This window comes from Schistocerca nitens, chromosome 11 (genome assembly GCF_023898315.1).
Source record: "Schistocerca nitens isolate TAMUIC-IGC-003100 chromosome 11, iqSchNite1.1, whole genome shotgun sequence".
Lineage (NCBI taxonomy): Eukaryota > Metazoa > Arthropoda > Insecta > Orthoptera > Acrididae > Schistocerca > Schistocerca nitens.
In genome coordinates, this window is record NC_064624.1 from 158,539,085 (window position 1) to 158,564,341 (window position 25,257).

General features: G+C 43.9%; 1 protein-coding gene across 2 annotated transcripts in view; it reads right to left on the reverse strand.

The window, feature by feature from the left end:
- Positions 1–25,257, reverse strand: part of LOC126213213 (ankyrin repeat domain-containing protein 54-like) — a 126,696-nt gene that overhangs the window by 95,671 nt on the left and 5,768 nt on the right. The window contains exon 1 of one of the 2 annotated variants that reach the window (XM_049940852.1): positions 24,137–24,235. The exons of the other annotated variant lie outside the window; for it this stretch is intronic. The gene's annotated coding sequence lies outside the window, so the exon portion shown is untranslated. Of the gene's footprint in view, positions 1–24,136; positions 24,236–25,257 lie in introns of those variants that run through there. 2 annotated transcript variants of the gene reach the window in all.

A 25,257-nucleotide genomic window follows, 5' to 3' on the forward strand; every position in this document is an offset into this window, starting at 1 on the left:
ATCTCAATTTCTTTCATTACACCCATGATTTTTGCTTTATTTAAATTATGTAATATTTGAAGTGATCCATCTATATTAGCTATTTTGTGGTTGCTGTCCTTCAAGTGTGCAGCAACTGTGGATGGTTTATTGTCGCTTACTGTCGTGTTTTCTTTAAATTATGTACTGACTTTTATTCGTGTGTGTCGTACATAAAATTTTGGGCATTCTACATAGTTAACTTTGTAGATTCGTGATTGTGAAAACGGTTCTGGTTTATGTGGTATGTGTCTGAATAATCGCTGTAGATTGTTAGTGGTTCTGCAACTAGTGTATAAGTTTGTATTGGTGAATTTAATCGGAAATAATGGCCATACAAGGACTTTATTTTTGTTTGTTTCGTTTTTGTCTCTGGATAAAGTGACGTGCTCCGACAATAAAAGAACAAATATTTGTAAATTAAAGAAACTACAGTGATATTTACACCAATGACGAATGATAATTGAATATAATTGAATATAATTGAGAACAAAAGCATATGCGGGTTGGTTAACTAATTTCTGTAAGTATTGGGACAGGGCCGGTCCCATTCCAATGCCGGTACCATTCCAAAGTACCGTTATCCATGATGGCGACCATGACGTCAGAGACGCATCCCCCCGCCTACATATACGCGCTAGGCATGATCATAACACCGCCACCATTCCAAAGCACCGTTATTCGACAACAACAAGGTCGCACCCAGTGTATCCACCACGTGATGCGTGTCTAGTCTCTATTGCCGTAGCGAGGTGTCAGAGAGAGAGAGTTAGCGCCATCTCTCTATGTCACAACCCCGCGCCTACAAACACGCGCTAGGCAGCACCTATATAAATCAGTGCACGGCCCACCTCACTCTCACACTGCTCGTATACTTCGTTCGTCCAGTACTTGTCACGTCTTCGTAATTAAACGTGCAAAAATGAAGCGCCAGTCGACATCCAGTGCAGTCACTCAGAACAGGATCAAACGGAAAAGTAAGTATCATATTTCACATTATTATATCTCGTTCATTATCCTTATTATTATTCAATGTTTTCACTTATTCGCTAATATCTAATCATTCGTCTTCTTTTTCCAACACAGTCAAGCGCCACCATGCTTAGCTCCGCAGACGCGTCCGAACCTGCATCATCATTAGCTTCGCCAACCATCTCATCCGGACCTACACCAGCGGCAGCCGGCTCATCTGATCCAGTAGCGACCACGTGGGATCCTGTAGCCCACCTAGCTCACATGTTGGAGCAGGACAAGGAGTTGCTGCTCTCCGTCCCACTCAGCAACTTGTGTGATGAAGACGCTCGATCTGCTCACCACACAACGACTCCAACCACTGGTGGTGTTAAAGATCAACTAAATGGTGGTCAGTACTGGATGCCGACATATAACTCATCACAATCGAACACTCCCGTGATAGTGCAACCACCGAGTTTAGATACTGTAAATAAAAAGAATACGTCTAGTGCGGCTACGCTATTCACCACGACGTGAAGAGTTTGACAGAGCACTGAAAGACCTGAGTCGAAACAAGGCCCCGGGAGTAGATAACATTCCATTAGAACTATTGGCAGGCTTGGGAGAGCCAGTCCTGACAAAACTCTACCATCTGGTGAGCAAGATGTATGAGACAGGCGAAATACCCTCAGACTTCAAGAAGAATACAATAATCCCAATCCCTAAGGAAGCAGGTGTTGACAGATGTGAAAATTACCGAACTATCAGTTTAATAAGTCACGGATGCAAAATACTAACACGAATTCTTTACAGACGAATGGAAAAACTAGTAGAAGCCGACCTCGGGGAAGATCAGTTTGGATTCCGTAGAAATGTTGGAACACATGAGGCAATACTAACCTTACGACTTATCTTAGAAGAAAGATTAAGAAAAGGCAAACCTACGTTTCTAGCATTTGTAGACTTAGAGAAAGCTTTTGACAATGTTAACTGGAATACTCTCTTTCACATTCTAAAGGTGGCAGGGGTAAAATACAGGGAGCGAAAGGCTATTTACAATTTGTACAGAAACCAGATGGCAGTTATAACAGTCGAGGGGCATGAAAGGGAAGCAGTGGTTGGGAAAGGAGTGAGACAGGGCTGTAGCCTCTCCCCGATGTTATTCAATCTGTATATTGAGCAAGCAGTGAAGGAAACAAAAGAAAAATTCGGAGTAGGTATTAAAATTCATGGAGAAGAAGTAAAAACTTTGAGGTTCGCCGATGACATCGTAATTCTGTCTGAGACAGCAAAGGACTTGGAAGAGCAGTTGAACGGAATGGACAGTGTCTTGAAAGGAGGATATAAGATGAACATCAACAAAAGCAAAACGAGGATAATGGAATGTAGTCAAATTAAGTCGGGTGATGCTGAGGGAATTAGATTAGGAAATGAGACAAAGTAGTAAAGGAGTTTTGCTATTTGCGGAGCAAAATAACTGATGATGGTCGAAGTGGAGAGGATATAAAATGTAGACTGGCAATGGCAAGGAAAGCGTTTCTGAAGAAGAGAAATTTGTTAACATCGAGTATAGACGTAAGTGTCAGGAAGTCATTTCTAAAAGTATTTGTATGGAGTGTAGCCATGTATGGAAGTGAAACATGGACGATATCTAGTTTGGACAAGAAGAGAATAGAAGCTTTCGAAATGTGGTGCTACGGAAGAATGCTGAAGATAAGGTGGGTAGATCACGTAACTAATGAGGAGGTATTGAATAGGATTGGGGAGAAGAGAAGTTTGTGGCTCAACTTGACTAGAAGAAGGGATCGGTTGGTAGGACATGTTTTGAGGCATCAAGGGATCACAAATTTAGCACTGGAGGGCACCGTGGAGGGTAAAAATCGTAGAGGGAGACCAAGAGATGAATACACTAAGCAGATTCAGAAGGATGTAGGTTGCAGTAGGTACTGGGAGATGAAGAAGCTTGCACAGGATAGAGTAGCATGGAGAGCTGCATCAAACCAGTCTCAGGACTGAAGACCACAACAACAACATATAATTTAACCCCCAGTGGCTCCAAACGTGTGAACATTGCTATAGACGTCCATCATGTCTGAGGGATCCAAGCTATAATGGAGATTGAAAATATTTCCAAAAGTGTTAAAGTCCCGATTTCCGAGTTCGACTGGGCCGGGATCTGCCATGCAGGGCGCTACATCAATCAACAAATGACCACCGACTATGATCCAACTCATTCCCCACCAGACATTCGTCTTGCCGATGTTACACTTTCTATTACTACTGTATATGATGACTGCGCCTTATGCGTTAAATCAGGTGTCGACAGCGTCTATCTAAAACATCCGTCAGTTATCAAATTATTCAACCTAGACTCCTCTATACGGTTTGCTCTCGAGAGACTGAATCGTTGGGTTCCTAGCATAGAGGCAGCATATAGTGATGTTAAAAACTCTCTACGTGTTAATAATACACATATTGACGATTTTGAGCAGCATCTTCGTTCGCATATGGCCATTAAAACTACAGACTTCCAATTGAAATGCGTGTGTCAAAAACCAGAGTACTCGGAGTCACCTATTGGACTGCGTGAGATACGTGCAAAATTTATTGCCAACCAAAGAGAATTATTTGCTATATATTGTACGGGTTCTAAGAAGAAACGTACAGATTATGATGACACCCCAGAAATAGTACATCCAATGTATGATTTTTAAATAAATAATTTATATCTAATCTTATCTCCTGTTTCTCTTTTATTTCATACCACCACTCCTACTATAATAAAATTGTTCCAATAATTTTTTTTAATTCAACTCAAATTATGATCGTCTTACTCTTCATACTTGTTTTCTTCGTGTAGACAGTATAGCTCAATCGGTTAAGTGATCGAACTATACTGGCTACACACAAATATTATTATTATTATCCTCCCAGTTATATTTTCTATATATGTCAAGTACTTGTTTGTACATGGCTCATTTACTATCATGGCTGGCTGGGTGAAGCACCCTGGCCACAAGGACTTTGTTGTCGGTGATTGGTCATGTGAAGATTCAAGTGAAGAGCAGAAGAAGAAGAACAAGAAAAACGGAATTCTCCTTCCCGATAATATAAGAGCACTCATTGTAGGCCCATCCAACTGCGGCAAGACTAATGTCCTCATGACTCTGCTAACTCATATGCACGGTGTCCGATTTGAACATGTCTGTCTATTCTCAAAAACACTCTTTCAACCCAAGTATCAGCTATTGCATGAGATATTTCGACGTGTACATGGCGTTACATACACAACATTCAGTGAAAGCTCTGATATCCCCCCCACCTGAAGAAACAAAACCAAACACAGTATTCATATTTGACGATGTTGCAGTAGAAAACCAAGACCAAATTCTAAAATATTTCTCTTTCGGTCGCCATATGCGTGCTGACGTATTTTATCTAACAAGGGGAGGCCGCCAATTGTGAAATTCAGATTCGATTCATACTGCGCATAATAAAAGCTCATGGCCAGAGGTGTAATGTGGCAAAGCACCAAGATGCACTTCTCAGCCGTTGTCGAGAAAATCGGCAGTTAAAAACCGTTGCGGTGAAATACTCTCTACGGTTAATAATTTTCTACAGCGTCGTGGCGCAGCGGTAAGCGCTCGGGTTCGTAATCCGAAGGTCGCCGGATCGAATGTCGCGCCATGCAACCTTTTTTTTAGTACTTGTTTTTTATAATTTATATATATATATATATATATATATATATATATATATATATATATATATATATATATATATATATATAATTCCCGGCAATCAGTTGCAACAATTATGCATATAATAAGTTGTTGAAAGTCGTTTGTCGTGGAAAAACTGGCGACTTCGAACATCATTATGTTTTCCGCAAACAAAGTTGTATTTCACAAATGTTATTAATTGTCTTCATAATGTTAACCACGTATAGTTAACGGAAAACGTAGAAACGATATTCCGAAACGAATACGTATAGCGTAAGTCAAACGTTCGAATTAGAATAGAGACCCCACGAACACAAATTTGCTGTGGCAGGTATGAAATATAAACTCCGTTACTCGCTCGTTACACTTGAAGAACAGACGTTGAATGAGCCGAAATGAGCCGCCGCATAACAGCGTAGCTGCCTGCTAACTTCGAAAGAAGGTAGATGCGGTCCCTAGCGCAACTTATAACATCGTCGAAAATCAGTGCGGACGGGAGAGCTTTGGTACACCCTGTTAAAAAAACGGAAAAATGGAGGCGGTACAATTGGAGAGCGATCCGCCTTCACCAACATGCATAAGCAATTCATTAATACTTCATATATATATATATATATATATATATATATATATATATATATATATATACATAAATAACAGAAAACTAATAATAAAAAAAATTGCATGGCGCGACATTCGATCCGGCGACCTTCAGATTACGAACCCGAGCGCTTACCGCTGCGCCACGACACTGTAGAAAATTATTAATCGTAGAGAGTATTTCACCGCAACGGTTTCTTTTAACTGTCGATTTCCTCGACAACGACTGAGAAGTGCATCTTGGTGCTTTGCCACATTACACCTCTGGCCATGAGCTTTTATTATGCGCAGTATGAATCGAATCTGAATTTCACAATTGGCTGCCTCCCCTTGTAAGTCAAACATATTCCAGAATCCCCAAACAACTTGTTAGGGATAACGCAAACCTCATTATAGCCTTCAAACAGGACAATCTTATTTTTAACACATTTACCAAGCACATGTGGGGTCGGATATGTCGTTCAATGATTTCTTAAAGATATGTGCAGACTGTTGGAACCATTCACAGTATGGGTTTCTCGTTATTGATAAAACAAGAAAACTGTATGATGGTAGATACAGACGAAACTTTCAAGAATTTTTGCATATATAACAAGGTAATAGACGTTAGCACATCAGTCTACGCCATACCATGGACAAATTCGCGCGTATGTCCACCTCTCAACCTGAGATGATCGGTGTACACAGACAGAACATTCGCTTGTACTTGGATGCGAAAATTCAGGCTATGGCTCTTAAAGTTGCAAGTATGCGCAGGGAACTAGAGATCTATTACCAAACCCTTCTGAGAATGGTGAATGCGTTAAATGAGCTAGTTAATCAAGTCAGTAAGAAAGTAACCGACCTAACTGAAAAGGTCGATCGTATTCAGGGAAAAATAGATGTAGACCTGATTGTTGTCGATAAGGGCGATCACGATCATACTAAGAAGCTGAAGAAAATGAATGCATATATATAAAGCCCCACGTCGCAGAGATGTCTGATTAGTATACGCTGAGATGTCGACGACCAAGCAGAAAGTCATTCAAGCGCGTAAAGCAGTCCGAGAGACTGGACATATTGATCGTCAGCGAACACTAAGAGAGATCTTTAAGCCCGTTACTGAGTCTCTCCGACAGCTCTCACCAAAAACAAAAACGAACCAAAACGACAGTCTTGCCATTGATGAATTGATTATTAGTCACGCACCAGGTCAGATAGATAGAACATTCGGCGTTAGCCCGGGAAGACCGTACATGTTGGGCGCGCATCCCATAACTGTAACAGAAGACAAAATACAAATAGCTGATAGACAGTTTGACCGAACACCAGGCTTAATGAACCTTATTTTCCTAAGACCAACCAAAAAAAACTATAAATTATTAAGTTAGTGATAAGGACACGTACCGTCAAATACTGCACATGACTGGTGTACACAAGATCACCAAAAGCCTAACCAACAGGAAGTATAAAACCATTATAAAACCAATACTTGAAGACCAAAACAGCAACAGCAGCGGAGATGGTATTGACATTGGTCTTAAGGCAGTGAACAATCGAATCCCTCAGTATATATATTATGACGACCCCAACGAACTAATAGATCGACTACGTCTGCTCATGGCATCAGCTGCTGCAGGTAATACAGCTCATTCGAATGAAGTTGTCTCCATAATCTCTGAGCTTCGAGAGAGAGGTATCATCGAATAAGTATGGAGACCGTAGTTCGAGAACTACACACACCAGCACGCAAAACATACCCGCGCGGGCATGTCATGATTAAAGGGGTGGATGACTTGTGGCAAGCTGATCTTGTAGATATGCAACAATATTCACATGAGAATAATGGCTTCAAATACATTTTAATTGTTATTGATACATACTCCAAGTTTGCATGGGCAGTACGAGTCAAGACAAAAACCGGTCCAAATGTCGCTGATGCTTTTGAACGCTTGCTACAGATAGGAACCAATCGATGCCCGGACAATCTCCAAACCGATCATGGTGGTGAGTTCTACACTACAATAGGTACTTCAAGACAGTGATGCAGCGGTATGGAATACATCACTACTCGACATTCACTCACCTGAAGGCAAGTATCGTAGAGCGCTTGAACAGAACAATAAAAGGCCGAATGTGGATGCGGTTTAACCTTCGCGGCTCATACAAATGGACAGATATCCTCCCAGAAATAATTGCTCAATATAATAGAACCAAACATAGCACAATAAAAATGCGGCCAATTGATGTTCGTGATAACACACTCATGGATACGGTATACTTTCACATTAAGATACTGGATCCACACAAACAGACATTTAATGTAGGTGATTTGGTGCGTATCTCAAAACACAAGACCGCATTTGAGAAATCATACCTACCGAACTGGTCAACTGAGATATTTACAGTTTCAAATGTGCAGCGAACGAATCCTAGAACTTATTTATTGAAAGACAGTAAAGGTGAAGAAATTGCAGGCTCCTTCTACACTGAGGAGATGCAGAAGAGCTCACAACCAGATCTTTTTCTCGTGGAGAGAGTCATAAGACAGAAATAAGGCCCTAGTCAAATGGCTTGGTTTTCCTGCTACACAAAACAGTTGGATTGATGCCAGGGATTTGCTATATAATGAGCATTCATCGCCCACAACCACCACAGTAGCCTGACATGCGCGATCGAAGGCACATTAGAGGAGGCGGTGGTGTTCTGGACAAACTACCTTTGGAATTACACATCCCGGGATATAACTACTGCGGACCTGGGTCAAAGCTTCAGAAACGGTTGGCGCGAGGCGATAAGGGAGTGAATCTGCTTGACGAAGCGTGCATGGAACACGACATTGCATACGAAGCAAATAAAGATCTACCAAGTCGTCACATTGCAGATAGGATTTTAGCTGATAAGGCTAAGGCGATACGGAAAAGAAAAGATATTGGTATAGGTCAACGCATCGCGGCATTCGCAGTTGATAAAACCATGCGCGGAAAAATCAAGTTAGGATTAGGAGTGATGAATTTCAAGCGAGTTATGAACGCTGCACGTCGCGCACTACACATGAAGAACAAGAAGGGTTGTTTGAAGAACTGTATCCTGACAGCGATGTATGCAGCTGAAAACGCAATGAAGGACAAAGAATCACCAACTAGAAGAACAAGAAGATCCGTTAAAGCACCTCGCGTTCTACCAATACCCAAGACATCCGGCGGTTTTATTCCTTTTCTCATCCCAGCCCTCTCCGCGCTCTCAGCGGTAGGTTCGCTCGCCGGTGGGGCTGCGGCTATCGCTCGAACAGTCAAGAATGCGCAAAACTCGCAAACCCAGTTAGAAGAGGCGAGAAGACATAACCGCATGATGGAAGCAGCAGTCATTGGAAAAGGCCTATACTTGAAGCCGTACAGGAAGGGTCTTGGTCTATTCATAAATAAAAAAAAAAAAAGCCCAATAGCGGTCCTACCAGATCGACCACTCACAAATACAGACCTTCTTAAGTTTGTTAGACATAAATTCAAGATACCAAGATTCCGTGGTGTGTTTATGAGGGATACATTATATGTGGAAAACTGGTGAATGCGGTATTGTGAATTTAGATGTTGTCGGAGGTCCTGGCACCCACTGGGTGGCGTACGTTAGGAAAGACGCTGGGGCAGTCTGCTATTTCGACTCCTTTGGTGACCTGCAGCCACCCGAAGAATTACAGCAATACTTCACTCACAGAAGACATGTACTATACAATTATCAACGGTATCAGGACTTTAATACATACCTCTGCGGGCATCTTTGCATCATCTTTCTCTTAACGTTCACAAAGAAGAAGAAGAAAAAGAACAAGAACTAATGTATATAAACAGGATGTTTAAACATTCATTCATCAGTTGACGTCCAGATGCAATGTCGTACACTTTGACGTTGAAAGGACGGTCATCTGTATTGCGTGCAAATTACTTCCCACCAATTGATTTGAGTGCAGGTCAATGGAGTGTTGCATTGATTGGACTGGAGACGTACAACAGCATCCCGAATATCACCAACACTAACAATAAACTGCATCTTGATATTAATGGTGAAAAAGATATTCTTGAAATAGAATCTGGTGCATACGATATTGACGATTTAAACGAACTCTTAAAACAGTCTGGAAAAGGTATTGAACTACGTGCAAACATCAATACACTTAAATCTGAAATTAGGACTCTAACCAGAAACATTCAATAGGACCCCTGCTTGGATTCACAAAAGGGCAGATTTTGAAGAAAGATCCAACTAAATTTTACAAGTCCAATCAGTCTGTGGATATACTCCCGGTCAGCACAATACGTGTCGAGTGTAACATTGCTACGAATTCCTATCTCAACGATACTCTCATTCACACTATTTACGGATCCTTCCCCTCAGTTGCAGCGGGGTATAAGATTGTTGAGACACCTGCCAATGCAATATACCTTCCAGTGACTGCTCAGACATTGGGCTATTTGGAGCTGCGTATTGTGGATCAGAATAATAAACTTGTCGACTTTCGCGGTGAGGAAATCATTATACGATTACATCTAAAACAAGATGGGCGTGCGGTATAAAACAAGTGCACGCAATACACAGCGCGCCACTTCGCTACTGAACAGCAAACTGATAACACCTGCGAACTACGAATTTCTTAAATCAGTTGGTCTCAAACCCCGCAATGACGTCATCACTCAATACAACCAATCCAGTAGAGTATGATGACAGAATTATACGTCTAGAATACTTCTCTCATGAATCTTACGCTTCAACCACGTTTAACAAGAATGATGAAATCAGGATTGTCATACAGCACCAGGACACACTCACTCTTCCGTGCAAGAGTTTCATATATCTCGAGGGGTCATTCAAGAAAACTGATGGGACCGATACAAGCTGACACGCAACGCATTGGCATTCCTCTTCCAAGAGATTCGCTATGAACTGAATGGTTCTGAGATTGATAGTACACGCAGTGTTGGCCTAACATCGACCCTTAAAACATACGCCTCGGCATCACCAGCAGATCTGCACAGTTTAGAAAATGCTGGATGGTTCATAGACGATGCGGAGGGTAGAACACCCCAGGAGTACAAGCGATTTACTGCATGCATACCTCTAAAAATACTTATGGGATACTTTGAGGATATGGGACAGATTATTATGAACGCTAAACAGGAACTTATTCTCGTGCGGAGTGCGACAGACAATAACTCGTACATTCAAGGAGCTCAAGAAGCGAATAGGATCACAATCAACAAATTAATATGGAAAATGCCTCACGTCAGTGTATCCGACGAGGAACGTTTGAAGCTTTTAATAGTGCTGAATTCAGGTACATTTCTGTCACTGGCATTCCGCTCATGGGAGATCTTTGAGTAACCAGTGTTACCGACCGCGAGCAGACAAACATGGGCTATTAAGACCTCCACTCATATCGAGACACCCAGATTCATTATACTTGCGTTTCAGACTGATAGAAGAGCAAATACATCAAACGATTCCACCGTGTTCGATAACTGCAAGTTAACTAACGCCAAAGTCTACCTCAATTCAGAATTCTACCCATATGACAATCTAGATCTGCAATGGAATGAAAATGTATACAGCCTCGCGTATGACATGTATGCAAGGTTTCGTCCTTCTTACTATGAAATTGCTGAAGGAGAGGGAGGGGGGTGTCTACTGAGTCCTCGTAAGTTCAAAGAGCTTTCACCGATCATTGTAATAGACTGCTCTAAACAGAATGAGATAATTGGTTCAAATGGCTCTGAGCACTATGCGACTTAACTTCTGAGGTCATCAGTCGCCTAGAACTTAGAACTAATTAAACCTAACTAACCTAAGGGCATCACACACATCCATGCCCGAGGCAGGATTCGAACCTGCGACCGTAGCGGTCGCTCGGCTTCAGACTGTAGCGCCTAGAACCGCACGGCCACTCCGGCCGGCAATGAGATAATTAAGTCTGGACCTATAGACGTTCGAATTGAATTTGAATCATCGACAAATTTCCCAGAACACACCGCTGCATATGCCTTAGTCCTACACGACAGAATAATCAATTACTCACCGCTCACAGGTGTTGTACAACGAGCTGTATAAATGAATACATGCTGCCCTGTGCATTGATCATTTGACGATGGCAACTCAGCCGGTGAAGATCATTGCAGATGTTCAAGGATTCCATGATGGAGAGCGAAGGCAGTTCGTATTTAAACAAGTTGCTTTTGTGGCCTACACACAAGACGCAGGAATAATTGAAACCTTCTCCGCAAATATTCGATCACCAAGACCGTTCACGCAAGTGAAATCTTGTAAAAGACGGACCAGTGCATTGTGGTTAACTAATTTTTATCATGGAATTCACTGGGATGATTCCGGCATACCCTATAAAGATGTGGTGATCGCACTTAAATTATTCGATCACAAGGACACCATCGTTTACGTGAAGGGAAAGGACAAAACCTCCTGGATGCGTCGAATATTTAAATTTGCATCTATTCAAGACCTTGAATGGTACGGATGTCCATCCATCCATCGACTGAAGAACATTTACGAAAAAAGTGCTTTTGTATCTGCATATGAGAATGTAAAATTACTTTTCACTTTTATTAGAAATAAATAATAATTTATAAGATTGAGTGTTTTTTCTTTCTATGACACCCAACGTCCCTAGTATTGTAAGTTTATTCTTTTTATATTGTATATGAAGGGAACTCCACTGGAACTGTCCGAGAGAGACACATACCCCGGCCTTTGACGTGGAATGAGCCTACTGTCATAGTTAGGCGCGGATGCGTCAGATGCCGATCTCGCGGCCTCCGTCGAAAGCGACAGACACGCGCAGCCGCTGACGCTTGGTAGGGGGTTGCGCCAGTTGCCGGCCTCGCGGCCGCTGTGGAAAGCGATGCGTCAGATTACGATCTCGAAAGTATCTGCTGACGTAGGGCTGTGTGTGTTCGTGACAACTAGCCCAAGTCCGGCACTTGTCATTAAAAGCAGGAAACCTTATAACTTTATGCAGTGCGATGTGGCTGTATGTACGTATTCTACATACACACATAAATAAATTTATAATATTTTTAATAAAAAGAATAATCATTATTAGGGCATCAAATAATAATAACATTTTTTTTTAGAATGAAATAACTGAGTTTATTATTGAATTCAGAATTTAACATTTTCTTCACATTATATATAAATAAGAAATATATATAGGCATTCTCTTCAGATAAATTATATATATATATATATATATATATATATATATATATATATATATATATATAATTTTAAAGCTAATGCAGAGGTACTACCCTATCTTACAAAGTAAATAATATCGCTAATGAAGTTCCACCAGAAAAACAAAACACTTTTAATTAATGCCAAACCTATTTGTTTCAAGTCAATAGCTCTAAACATTTTCGAAAAGAACAACAAATTGAATATATATTTTTTTCCAAGTAAGTCGATTTAAAGATTTTCAACTACAAGAACAAGGTGAATATATATATATATATATATATATATATATATATATATATATATATATTTCTTTAAAGTGGTTGCCTGGAAACATTTTCCACTAGAACAAGCAAGTGAACATATAGAAAGAATTTAATTAGTGGAACTCATATACTTAAAAACTAGTTCTGACTGGATGGCTAGCGGTAGGTGAAACTTACAAACTAAAATCTAAGCTCTATAATGACTAGAAATGAAGCATATATTACGTGAGAAAATTTTATTATTTTTTTTTTTTTTGTTCATACAGAAGTTAATTGGCAAAATTTATAGTTTTTTCATATATATAAAATAACGCCATTGTCAATCCATATATAATGCAGAGTAGCCGTCTCCGCGTCATCTTGATGTTTAGGGGGGTGACTCAGTTCACAGCATAATACCGCACTGCATTTAATGGCGTTAAATTCCGGATCTTCTAAGAGTTTGAGGAGCTCGGTCTCCAAGACAGGGAGGCACGCCTCCAAAAACCTTGCAGGATCGCGATACCTCCCGCCTGGATTCTCAATTCTGGTGAAAGAGATTCGCCCCTCAAACGCTCTAGCAACTGCTGAGTATTCTAAGGGAGTCATTACGCCGTTATTCTGATCGAATTCATAATCGATAGGACGGGGGAGAGAACTACCGCTAGCCATAGGGAAATTACTATTATTACTATTGCTACAACTAGGAGCCCACCCGATAGATGAAGGGGCTGGTGATGGGGGATCGTAATCATCATCATTTGCGGGGAGAGGTATACGTCTCCGAACGCATACCTTGCGTGGGCGGCGGCGGCGAGCTACTGCTTCCGGAGGAGGAGGGGGTGGCAGCCGGCTTGAAGGGCCAGGCTGTGGCGACGGCGGACGGGCTGCGCTGCTGCCTCTACCTGCCGGTGGCGCGGGGGCTCCGTGTTGTTGTTTTTCACAGCCAAACGGTTGCGGCAGCGCTGGGGGAGGAGCTGGCGCGTGTTCTGCATCCGCCTCCCGCGAAGCCCTTATAGGGGCTACGCAAGGCGCTGCGTGTCTTTGCGGTTCGGTGCGCCCGAGTCCCGCCCCCGCAACCACCGCTCTAGGAACACGGCCTACGCCGTGTGATATACCTGTAAGATAAGAAAAAAAAAATTAATTTAGTGATTTATATTTAAAAGAGCGATAAACAATAAGAGTAAATAATGGTAGTCATGTGAAGGAATGTTAATGTTCAAAATTATTCACCTTCTCCGCTCTGACTCGATGGTTTGAGCAACTCATTGCCAAAATCAAGTAGATCCTCAAACCAGTCAGGTAGGTTGATCTCCTCCTCCTCCTCCTCCTCCGCTAAAGACTGAGTGTTCTGCGTGGCGGGCGCCGTTTGAACGCCACCGCCGCCTCCTTGAACGCTTTGGGTGGTCTGAATGCTGAATTAGGCGCATCTACAAAGAAAAGACTAGCTTATGAGGACTAAATGTATACAATCAGAAAACGGGTATATATTAGATGAAATTATTTAAGTTTAAGAAGTATGTTTGTATTAGAAATGTACTTACATTCGAGCTGCGCTTGAGCCCTTTCCATCTCGAGCTGCTTGTCTAGATCAGCCAAGATTTGATGGAAGAAATCTAGAAAGATGAAGAAGACAATATAATATCGCGTATGGAAAGGGAAGTGTGCATTCAGTTAAGTGATAGAGAAATAAGCGGACCAGCAAATTTAGAAAAAAGAGGAAAGAAATGAAATACACTCCTGGAAATGGAAAAAAGCACACATTGACACCGGTGTGTCAGACCCACCATACTTGCTCCGGACACTGCGAGAGGGCTGTACAAGCAATGATCACACGCACGGCACAGCGGACACACCAGGAACCGCGGTATTGGCCGTCGAATGGCGCTAGCTGCGCATCATTTGTGCACCGCCGCCGTCAGTGTCAGCCAGTTTGCCGTGGCATACGGAGCTCCATCGCAGTCTTTAACACTGATAGCATGCCGCGACAGCGTGGACGTGAACCGTATGTGCAGTTGACGGACTTTGAGCGAGGGCGTATAGTGGGCATGCGGGAGGCCGGGTGGACGTACCGCCGAATTGCTCAACACGTGGGGCGTGAGGTCTCCACAGTACATCGATGTTGTCGCCAGTGGTCGGCGGAAGGTGCACGTGCCCGTCGACCTGGGACCGGACCGCAGCGACGCACGGATGCACGCCAAGACCGTAGGATCCTACGCAGTGCCGTAGGGGACCGCACCGCCACTTCCCAGCAAATTAGGGACACTGTTGCTCCTGGGGTATCGGCGAGGACCATTCGCAACCGTCTCCATGAAGCTGGGCTACGGTCCCGCACACCGTTAGGCCGTCTTCCGCTCACGCCCCAACATCGTGCAGCCCGCCTCCAGTGGTGTCGCGACAGGCGTGAATGGAGGGACGAATGGAGACGTGTCGGCTTCAGCGATGAGAGTCGCTTCTGCCTTGGTGCCAATGATGGTCGTATGCGTGTTTGGCGCCGTGCAGGTGAGCGCCACAATCAGGACTGCATACGACCGAGGCACACAGGGCCAACACCCGGCATCACGGTGTGGGGAGCGATCTCCTACACTGGCCGTACACCACTGGTGATCGTCGAAGGGACACTGAATAGTGCACGGTACATCCAAACCGTCATCGAACCCATCGTTCTACCATTCCTAGACCGGCAAGGGAACTTGCTGTTCCAACAGGACAATGCACGTCCGCATGTATCCCGTGCCACCCAACGTGCTCTAGAAGGTGTAAGTCAACTACCCTGGCCAGCAAGATCTCCGGATCTGTCCCCCATTGAGCATGTTTGGGACTGGATGAAGCGTCGTCTCACGCGGTCTGCACGTCCAGCACGAACGCTGGTCCAACTGAGGCGCCAGGTGGAAATGGCATGGCAAGCCGTTCCACAGGACTACATCCAGCATCTCTACGATCGTCTCCATGGGAGAATAGCAGCCTGCATTGCTGCGAAAGGTGGATATACACTGTACTAGTGTCGACATTGTGCATGCTCTGTTGCCTGTGTCTATGTGCCTGTGGTTCTGTCAGTGTGATCATGTGATGTATCTGACCCGAGGAATGTGTCAATAAAGTTTCCCCTTCCTGGGACAATGAATTCACGGTGTTCTTATTTCAATTTCCAGGAGTGTATTTACAAAGAGCACTGCACAACAAATATAGCAGACACACAACACGTGGAAGCTCTATCTTTATAGCGGACACGGTAAATTAATTATAACACATCCCAAGTTAGAGGTAAAAAAGGCGTGGATAAGCAATTTTTATAGAGAGAGAGAGATTCAAAAGGGGTAAAAAACGTAAGCCGGAACACACACAGAACAAGTGGAGGAGTGATCTTTATAGAGAGCATTATAAAAGATATGTAGCACTCATACACAGAGTTAAAGGGTGCAGATATCAGAATACTGAAAATGTACTTACCAGGGAATGGAATTTCGTCCACATGAGCACGTTTACTGCTGCTGCTGCTGCCACTGGCTGATCGTGATCGCTTCATTTTTGCACGTTTAATTACGAAGACGTGACAAGTATTGGACGAACGAAGTATACGAGCAGTGTGAGAGTGAGGTGGGCCGTGCACTGATTTGTATAGGTCCTGCCTAGCGCGTGTTTTTGGCGCGGGGTTGTGACATAGAGAGATGGCGCTAACTCTCTCTCACACCTCGCTACGGCAATAGAGACTAGACACGCACCACGTGGTGGATACTGGGTGCGACCTTGTTGTTGTTGAACAACGGTGCTTTGGAATGGTGGCGGTGTTATGATCATGCCTAGCGCGTATATGTAGGCGGGGGGATGTGTCTCTGACGTCATGGCCGCCATCATGGATAACGGTACTTTCGAATGGTACCGGCATTGGAATGGGACCGGCCCTGTCCCAATACTTCTGTAAAATAATTGTAACCTTCGTAGTGTTAAGTACGTTAAAAGACGAGTCTTATATATAAGAGCTTTGCAACAACTGCTCGAAAGTAACGTGCTTCTAAAATAGTGCAAAACATCTCTGACTTATTTTATGAGCATAACATCGAATCATAGGAGCAACGACGTGCATGGCATAATTTACTACTAAAAAATCACCCATAAAGTAAGTTATAAGGTATATATACAGATATGACTTGTTCCTACATCAAAATCACAAGTGCCACTAATGTATCCAATGTATAATGCTTCCGTTTTAGATACCTGAAAACGGCCTTAGGCCTAAATTGTAAAATCGTACATGAAATAAAGAGAATGGCAGATGAAGGCATCATGAAATCTTACAAAAAATTCATCGCAGCTGCAGACCCTATCGCATTGAAAATTACACAGTACATTACAGCGAATGACGATTTATCAGTTAATGTCAGCAACACTAAAATTGCATATCGTCTACAGAAGTACGTCATTGGACGATCAAAAGGAAAATCAGTATGATGCGGAAGAAAAATGGCTCTGAGCACTATGGGACTTAACTTCTGAGGTCATCAGTCCCCTAGAACTTAGAACTACTTAAACCTAACTAACCTAAGGACATCACACACATCCATGCCCGAGGCAGGATTCGAACCTGCGACCGCAGTGGTCGCGCGATTCCAGACTGTAGCGGCTAGAACCGCTCGGCCACAGGCCGGCTGAGATGTGGAGAAAATTTTTACTTCTCATAATACTGGTAGCCCTTTTTAAATGTGAGTAAATGTAAGAAAAAGCCTCTAAAAAGAAGAAAAGAACAGCTGTAATCCATCACAACTTCACTTTTAGGAGATCACAATTCGTAAGTATCGACAGCTAATACTAACAAGGGAACCTCCCCATCGCACCCCCCTCAGATTTAGTTATAAGTTGGCAGAGTGGATAGGCCTTGAAAAACTGAACACAGATCAATCGAGAAAACAGGAAGAAGTTGTGTGGAACTATGAAAAAAATTAGCAAAATATACGAATTGAGTAGTCCACGTGCAACTTCAAGGGTGACATGCAGCAAGGAGCGCCGTGGTCTGGTGGTTAGCGTGAGTAGCTGCGGAATAAGAGGTCCACGATTCAAGTCTTCCCGCGGCTGAAAATTTTAATTTTTTGTTTTCAGACAATTATTATCTGTCCGTCCGATGCGATCACTTTTTTGGGAGTGATAATGACATCCACAAGAAAAACTAAATCCGGCAAGGTAGAAGAATCTTTTTACCCATTCGCCAAGTGTGCAAGTTATGTGGGTCGACAACATATTCCTGTCATGTGACGCACATGCCGTCAACAGTATCGTATAGAATATATCAGACGTGTTTTCCTGTGGAGGAATCGGTTGATCTATGACCTTGGAGAGGCACGTCCTTTCGTCTACTAATCGCACGGTTTTGCGGTGCGGTCGCAAAACACAGACACTAAACTTATTACAGTGAACAGAGACGTCAATGAACGAACGGACAGATCATAACTTTGCGAAAATAAAGAAAGTAAATTTTTCACTCGGGGGAGTACTTGAACCGTGGACCTCTTATTCCGCAGCTACTCACGCTAACCACCAGACCACGGCGCTCCTGGCTGCATGTCACCCTTGAAGTGGCATATGTTGCACGTGGACTACTCAGTTCGTGTATTTTGCTAATTTTTTTCATAGTTCCACACAACTTCTTCCTGTTTTCTCGATTGATCTGTGTTCAGTGTTTCAAGGCCTATCCACTCTGCCAACTTATAACTAAATCTGAGGGGGGTGCGATGGGGAGGTTCCCTTGTAAGAGATGATGTGAAATGTTCTGGTCGCGTAAGACCAGTATTAGGGAAGGCGCAAGGAAAACTTGAGTTTTGTTACAAGGGTTCTGGCAAAGTACGGCCTATCTGCAAAGCGTCTTGTTGGTGCGAGCAATTCTACTGCCACAGTGTGTAGGGTCCTTATCAGTCAGACAGTGACAGGCAAACGGCGCAAGTTGTGGTGTTCGCGTTGTGTGGACTCACTCCGTCCCAAACATCGCGTAGGGAGAGAACATTCGAGATATGACTTCCGCACTGCTGTTCCATTCCCACTCCCAGGGGAATGTATTTGATCGTAGAGAAATCCTTCCACGGGCTAGGTAAGATGAGTTCTGTTTTCAGACAGAGAAGAGTACTAACCTCACTAATTAAAGGCTGATTGGAGAAAATTAGTACTACCGGGTGTTTCCAAACGAATGTCGAAGGTTTAAGCCTTTGCAGCGTTTATTACATTCAACTAGCAATTGTACACTAAAGCGCCGAAGAAACTGGTATAGGCAACAGAGAGATGCAAACAGACAGAGTATGGCGCTGCGGTCGGCAACGCCTATACAGTTGTTGTTGTTGTTGTGGTCTTCAGTCCTGAGACTGGTTTGATGCAGCTCTCCATGCTACTCTATCCTGTGCAAGCTTCATCATCTCCCAGTACCTACTGCAACCTACATCCTTCTGAATCTGCTTAGTGTATTCATCTCTTGGTCTCCCCCTACGATTTTTACCCTCCACGCTGCCCTCCAATACTAAATTTGTGACCCCTTGATGCCTCAGAACATGTCCTAACAACCGATCCCTTCTTCTGGTCAAGTTGTGCCACAAACTTCTCTTCTCCCCAATCCTATTCAATACCTCCTCATTAGTTATGTGATCTACCCACCTAATCTTCAGCATTCTTCTGTAGCACCACATTTCGAAAGCTTCTATTCTCTTCTTGTCCAAACTATTTACCGTCCATGTTTCACTTCCATACATGGCTACTCTCCATACAAATACTTTCAGATACGACTTCCTGACACTTAAATCTATACTCGATGTTAACAAATTTCTCTTCTTCAGAAACGCTTTCCTTGCCATTGCCAGTCTACATTTTATATCCTCTCTACTTCGACCACCATCAGTTATTTTGCTCCCCAAATAGCAAAACTCCTTTACTACTTTAAGTGTCTCATTTCCTAATTCCCTCAGCATCACCCGACTTAATTCGACTACATTCCATTATCCTCGTTTTGCTTTTGTTGATGTTCGTCTTATATCCTCCCTTCAAGACACCATCCGTTCCGTTCAACTGCTCTTCCAAGTCCTTTGCTGTCTCTGACAGAGTTACAATGTCATCGGCAAACCTCAAAGTTTTTATTTCTTCTCCATGGATTTTAATACCTACTCCGAATTTTTCTTTTGTTTCCTTTACTGCTTGCTCAATATACAGATTGAATAACATCGGGGAGAGGCTACAACCCTGTGTTACAAAAGGTACGGCCAAACTTTCAGGAAACACTCCTCGCACACAAAGAAAGAACATATGTTATGTGGACATGTGTCCGGAAACGCTTACTTTCCATGTTAGAGCTTATTTTATTACTTCTCTTCGAATCACATTAATCATGGAATGGAAACACACAGCAACAGAACGTACCAGCGTGACCTCAAACACTTTGTTACAGGAAATGTTCAAAATGTCCTCCGTTAGCGGGGATACATGCACCCACCCTCTGCCGCATGGAATCCCTGATGCGCTGATGCAGCCCTGGAGAATGGCGTAGTGTATCACAGCCGTCCACAATACGAGCACGAAGAGTCTCTACATTTGGTACCGGGGTTGTGTAGACAAGAGCTTTCAAATGCCCCCATAAATGAAATTCGAGAGGGTTGAGGTCAGGAGAGCGTGGAGGCCACGGAATTGGTCCGCCTCTACCAATCCATCGGTCACCGAATCTGTTGTTGAGATGCGTACGAACACTTCGACTGAAATGTGCAGGAGCTCCATCATGCGTGAACCACATGTTGTGTCGTACTTGTAAAGGCACATGTTCTAGCAGCACAGGTAGAGTATCCCGTATGAAATCATGATAACGTGCTCCATTGAGCGAAGGTGGAAGAACGTGGGGCCCAATGAAGACATCACCAGCAATGAGTCGCATGTCAACACAAGCACCGAAGTCAACATTACCTTCCTTCTATTGGGCCAACTGGCGGTGAATCGAGGAAGTACAATACATACTGACGAAAGTAAAATGAGCTCTGACATGGAAATTAAGCGTTTCCGGACACATGTCCACGTAATATCTTTTCTTTATTTGTGTGTGAGGAGTGTTTCCTGAAAGTTTGGCCGTACCTTTTTGTAACACCCTGTATAAGACAAATGTGTGGTGCAGTTGTTAAATCGGTTACTGTTGCTGCAGTGGGAAGTTACCAACATTTAAGTGAGTTTGAAAGTGCTATTATAGTCGGCCCACGAGCGACCGGACACAGCATCTCCGAGGCAGCGATGAAGTTGGGATTTTCCCGTAAGACCATTTGACGAGTGTACCGTGAATACCGCGAATCTGGGAAAACACCAAAATCATCGACATCGCTGTGGCCCGAAAAAAATTCTGCAAGAACGGGACCAATGACGACTAAAGAGAATCGTTCAACGTGACAGAAGTGCAACCCTTACGTAAATTGCTGCAGATTTCAGTGCTGGGCCATCATCAAGTGTCAGCGTGCGAACCATTCAAAGAAGCATCACCGATATTGGCTGTCGGAGCCGAAGACCCACTCGTGTACCCTTGATGACTGCACGACACAAAGCTTTAAGCATCGCCTGGGCCCTTCAACACCGACATTGGACCGTTGATGCCTGGAAACATGTCGCATGGTTGGACGAGTCTCGTTTTAAATTGTATCGAACTTATGGATGCGTACGGGTAAGGGGACAACGTCATGAATCCATGGACATGCCAGCAGGGAACTGTTCAAGCTAGCGGAGCCTCTGTAGTGGTGTGGGGTGTTTGCAGTTGGAGTGACATGGGAACCCTGGTATATCTAGATGCGACTCTGGCAGGTGACACGTACGTAAGCATCCTGCCTGATCACCTGCATCCAATTATGTCCACTGTGCATTCCGACGGACTTGGGCAGTTCCAGCAGAACAATGCGACACCCCACACGTCCAGAATAGCTACAGAGTGGCTGCAGGAACACTCCTGAGTTTAAACACTTCCGCTGGCCACCAAACTCCCCTGTCATGAACATCATTGAGCATATCTGGGCTGCCTTGCAACGTGCTGTTCAGAAGACATCTGCACCCCTTCGTACTCTTACAGATTTATGGACAGTCTTGTAGTGGGACGCGAAATTGAAGCGTCACCCATCCACCAGTGTCAGCCCAGTTTGCAGGTGAATATAAGTTTAATTTAGTGTTTAGTGTATTTTTAGTGTATTTAGTGTATTTTGTAATATTTGTAATGTTTGTGAATTATCTAAAGTTTTGTATTTATTTTCATGTATCATATACGGAGAGAGCGGCGCAACGAACGGAGACAGCATCTTCACTGCCGGGACCAGAGAGAAAATTGCTGGCCACTATACGTCGCGGGTCGACAGCCAGAGACCAACAGAAAGCCTGAAACCGAATTGTTGCGTCGTGCTTCTAAAAACTGACAAAATAAGAATTTGTAATGTTTCTGCAACAATGACGTCATAGAAAGTTTAATCATGTTGTAGATGTTCAGTCCTATCTTGTCAAGGCTCATGTTCACAGCTATATGTAGTATATATGAAAATAAACTAGTGTATACTACAAAAGTTTAAATACGTGTTTCGAGAATTTATTTATGAAGAATTATGTTAAGGAAGAAGTATTACTGATTTATGTGACAAGATTATTAATTTTTGACAACGTTCATCGCGAGTTTGAGTCTTGAAAGTTTATTCAATGTGGTTTTAATACTTATTACAGCAGATAACTTGCATTAATACACTCCTGGAAATGGAAAAAAGAACACATTAACACCGGTGTGTCAGACCCACCATACTTGCTCCGGACACTGCGAGAGGGCTGTACAAGCAATGATCACACGCACGGCACAGCGGACACACCAGGAACCGCGGTGTTGGCCGTCGAATGGCGCTAGCTGCGCAGCATTTGTGCACCGCCGCCGTCAGTGTCAGCCAGTTTGCCGTGGCATACGGAGCTCCATCGCAGTCTTTAACACTGCTAGCATGCCGCGACAGCGTGGACGTGAACCGTATGTGCAGTTGACGGACTTTGAGCGAGGGCGTATAGTGGGCATGCGGGAGGCCGGGTGGACGTACCGCCGAATTGCTCAACACGTGGGGCGTGAGGTCTCCACAGTACATCGATGTTGTCGCCAGTGGTCGGCGGAAGGTGCACGTGCCCGTCGACCTGGGACCGGACCGCAGCGACGCACGGATGCACGCCAAGACCGTAGGATCCTACGCAGTGCCGTAGGGGACCGCACCGCCACTTCCCAGCAAATTAGGGACACTGTTGCTCCTGGGGTATCGGCGAGGACCATTTGCAACCGTCTCCATGAAGCTGGGCTACGGTCCCGCACACCGTTAGGCCGTCTTCCGCTCACGCCCCAACATCGTGCAGCCCGCCTCCAGTGGCGTCGCGACAGGCGTGAATGGAGGGACGAATGGAGACGTGTCGTCTTCAGCGACGAGAGTCGCTTCTGCCTCGGTGCCAATGATGGTCGTATGCGTGTTTGGCGCCGTGCAGGTGAGCGCCACAATCAGGACTGCATACGACCGAGGCACACAGGGCCAACACCCGGCATCATGGTGTGGGGAGCGATCTCCTACACTGGCCGTACACCACTGGTGATCGTCGAGGGGACACTGAATAGTGCACGGTACATCCAAACCATCATCGAACCCATCGTTCTACCATTCCTAGACCGGCAAGGGAACTTGTTGTTCCAACAGGACAATGCACGTCCGCATGTATCCCGTGCCACCCAACGTGCTCTAGAAGGTGTAAGTCAACTACCCTGGCCAGCAAGATCTCCGGATCTGTCCCCCATTGAGCATGTTTGGGACTGGATGAAGCGTCGTCTCACGCGGTCTGCACGTCCAGCACGAACGCTGGTCCAACTGAGGCGCCAGGTGGAAATGGCATGGCAAGCCGTTCCACAGGACTACATCCAGCATCTCTACGATCGTCTCCATGGGAGAATAGCAGCCTGCATTGCTGCGAAAGGTGGATATACACTGTACTAGTGCCGACATTGTGCATGCTCTGTTGCCTGTGTCTATGTGCCTGTGGTTCTGTCAGTGTGATCATGTGATGTATCTGACCCCAGGAATGTGTCAATAAAGTTTCCCCTTCCTGGGACAATGAATTCACGGTGTTCTTATTGCAATTTCCAGGAGTGTATAATTTCTAAGAAGAAGCAAACGACATCTAAATTGAAAAAAGTTTGCGCAAACCAACTGGACTGAGTGCCGTAATTCTGCGCATACGATTCAAGTTATGATGTTTTAATTACAGTTTCGTTCAAGAACCATTCAGAGACAACTTTAAAAAGAATTTAAATAATTTGAAGTGTTTTGTAACTGGTACGTGACGAAGTCTGCACATGGTCATATGTCAAAAGAAAATCATTCGTACAAAACTTACGTCGTTACACTACACCAGCCCTGCAGGATTCACGGTATCTGTTCCCTCGAGCACTACTTCAGACATTAGTCGATTTCATGCCAAGTCGTGTTGTGGAACTCCTGCATGCTTTCGGGGACCCTACACAATATTAAGCAGGTGTACAAGTTTCTTTGGGTCTTCAGTATAAACAATACATCAAATGAAATAGCAGCTCAAACAGTTTTGTCTGTATATCGAGGAGCATGGGCATGCACTGTTTCCTGTGTCTTCCGACTGGTTAAACGACGTTGTAGCAGACCGCTGGACTGGCCGAAACAGGCCGAATGTTATATAGTGTTTCGCATGTCCTGCAACTTTGGCCGAGTTGACGTCAGGCGATGTTCACCTCTGAGGGTGGGAAGAACTCGATCGATGCGTGCGTGTGACGAATTGCGCCGTAATATTTCTGGCTTTGCAGCCATCATATTCAGCTGCTAGAAGCTCTCGTAGAGCAGCTGAGAAGCCAAAAGTAGGAAGACGACATAATGTGGTGAGAGGTACCGATGTCAGATGGTCTGCTCGGCATCGTGAGGAAGACCGCCTAAATTCTGGTCCTTTTCAGCAACTGCCTGTTCGGAATTTCCGCGCCTGAATGATAATCTCAAGTTATTAATATTAACCAAACTTAACAGCATATTTGCTTACATTTCATGTTAAAGCATCTCTCAATAGCGTGCTATCACTCCATTATTTCACAGGTATTAATAACCAGCATAAAAATAAACAACTGCTAAACGAAAAGGCAGACGATGCACTTCGGTGATCTTCGGATCGCGCCTAACTTGGAGGGCCGGTGAATTGGTTCGGCTGTAGGATCAGATCTGGTTCCGCAGTGTCGGAGAAGAGTCGTGTTGTCTGCCGTTGTCGGTGTCAGTTAAGCCTTTATTAGCAATGTGTAATTATTTGGACATGTACTTGAGAACAGTCCGACAGTAATTACGGAAATGCGGGGTTCATTACTTTGTTGAAGAATGGAAATTATTTGTGACTCTGAAGTGGAATCTAATAGTGCAGTTTTTCATGTTCTGCTAGTAAAATCCGAGTGGCATCCCGTATAAACACACTAATTGGAAATTTAATTATTTCTAACATATCAGTTC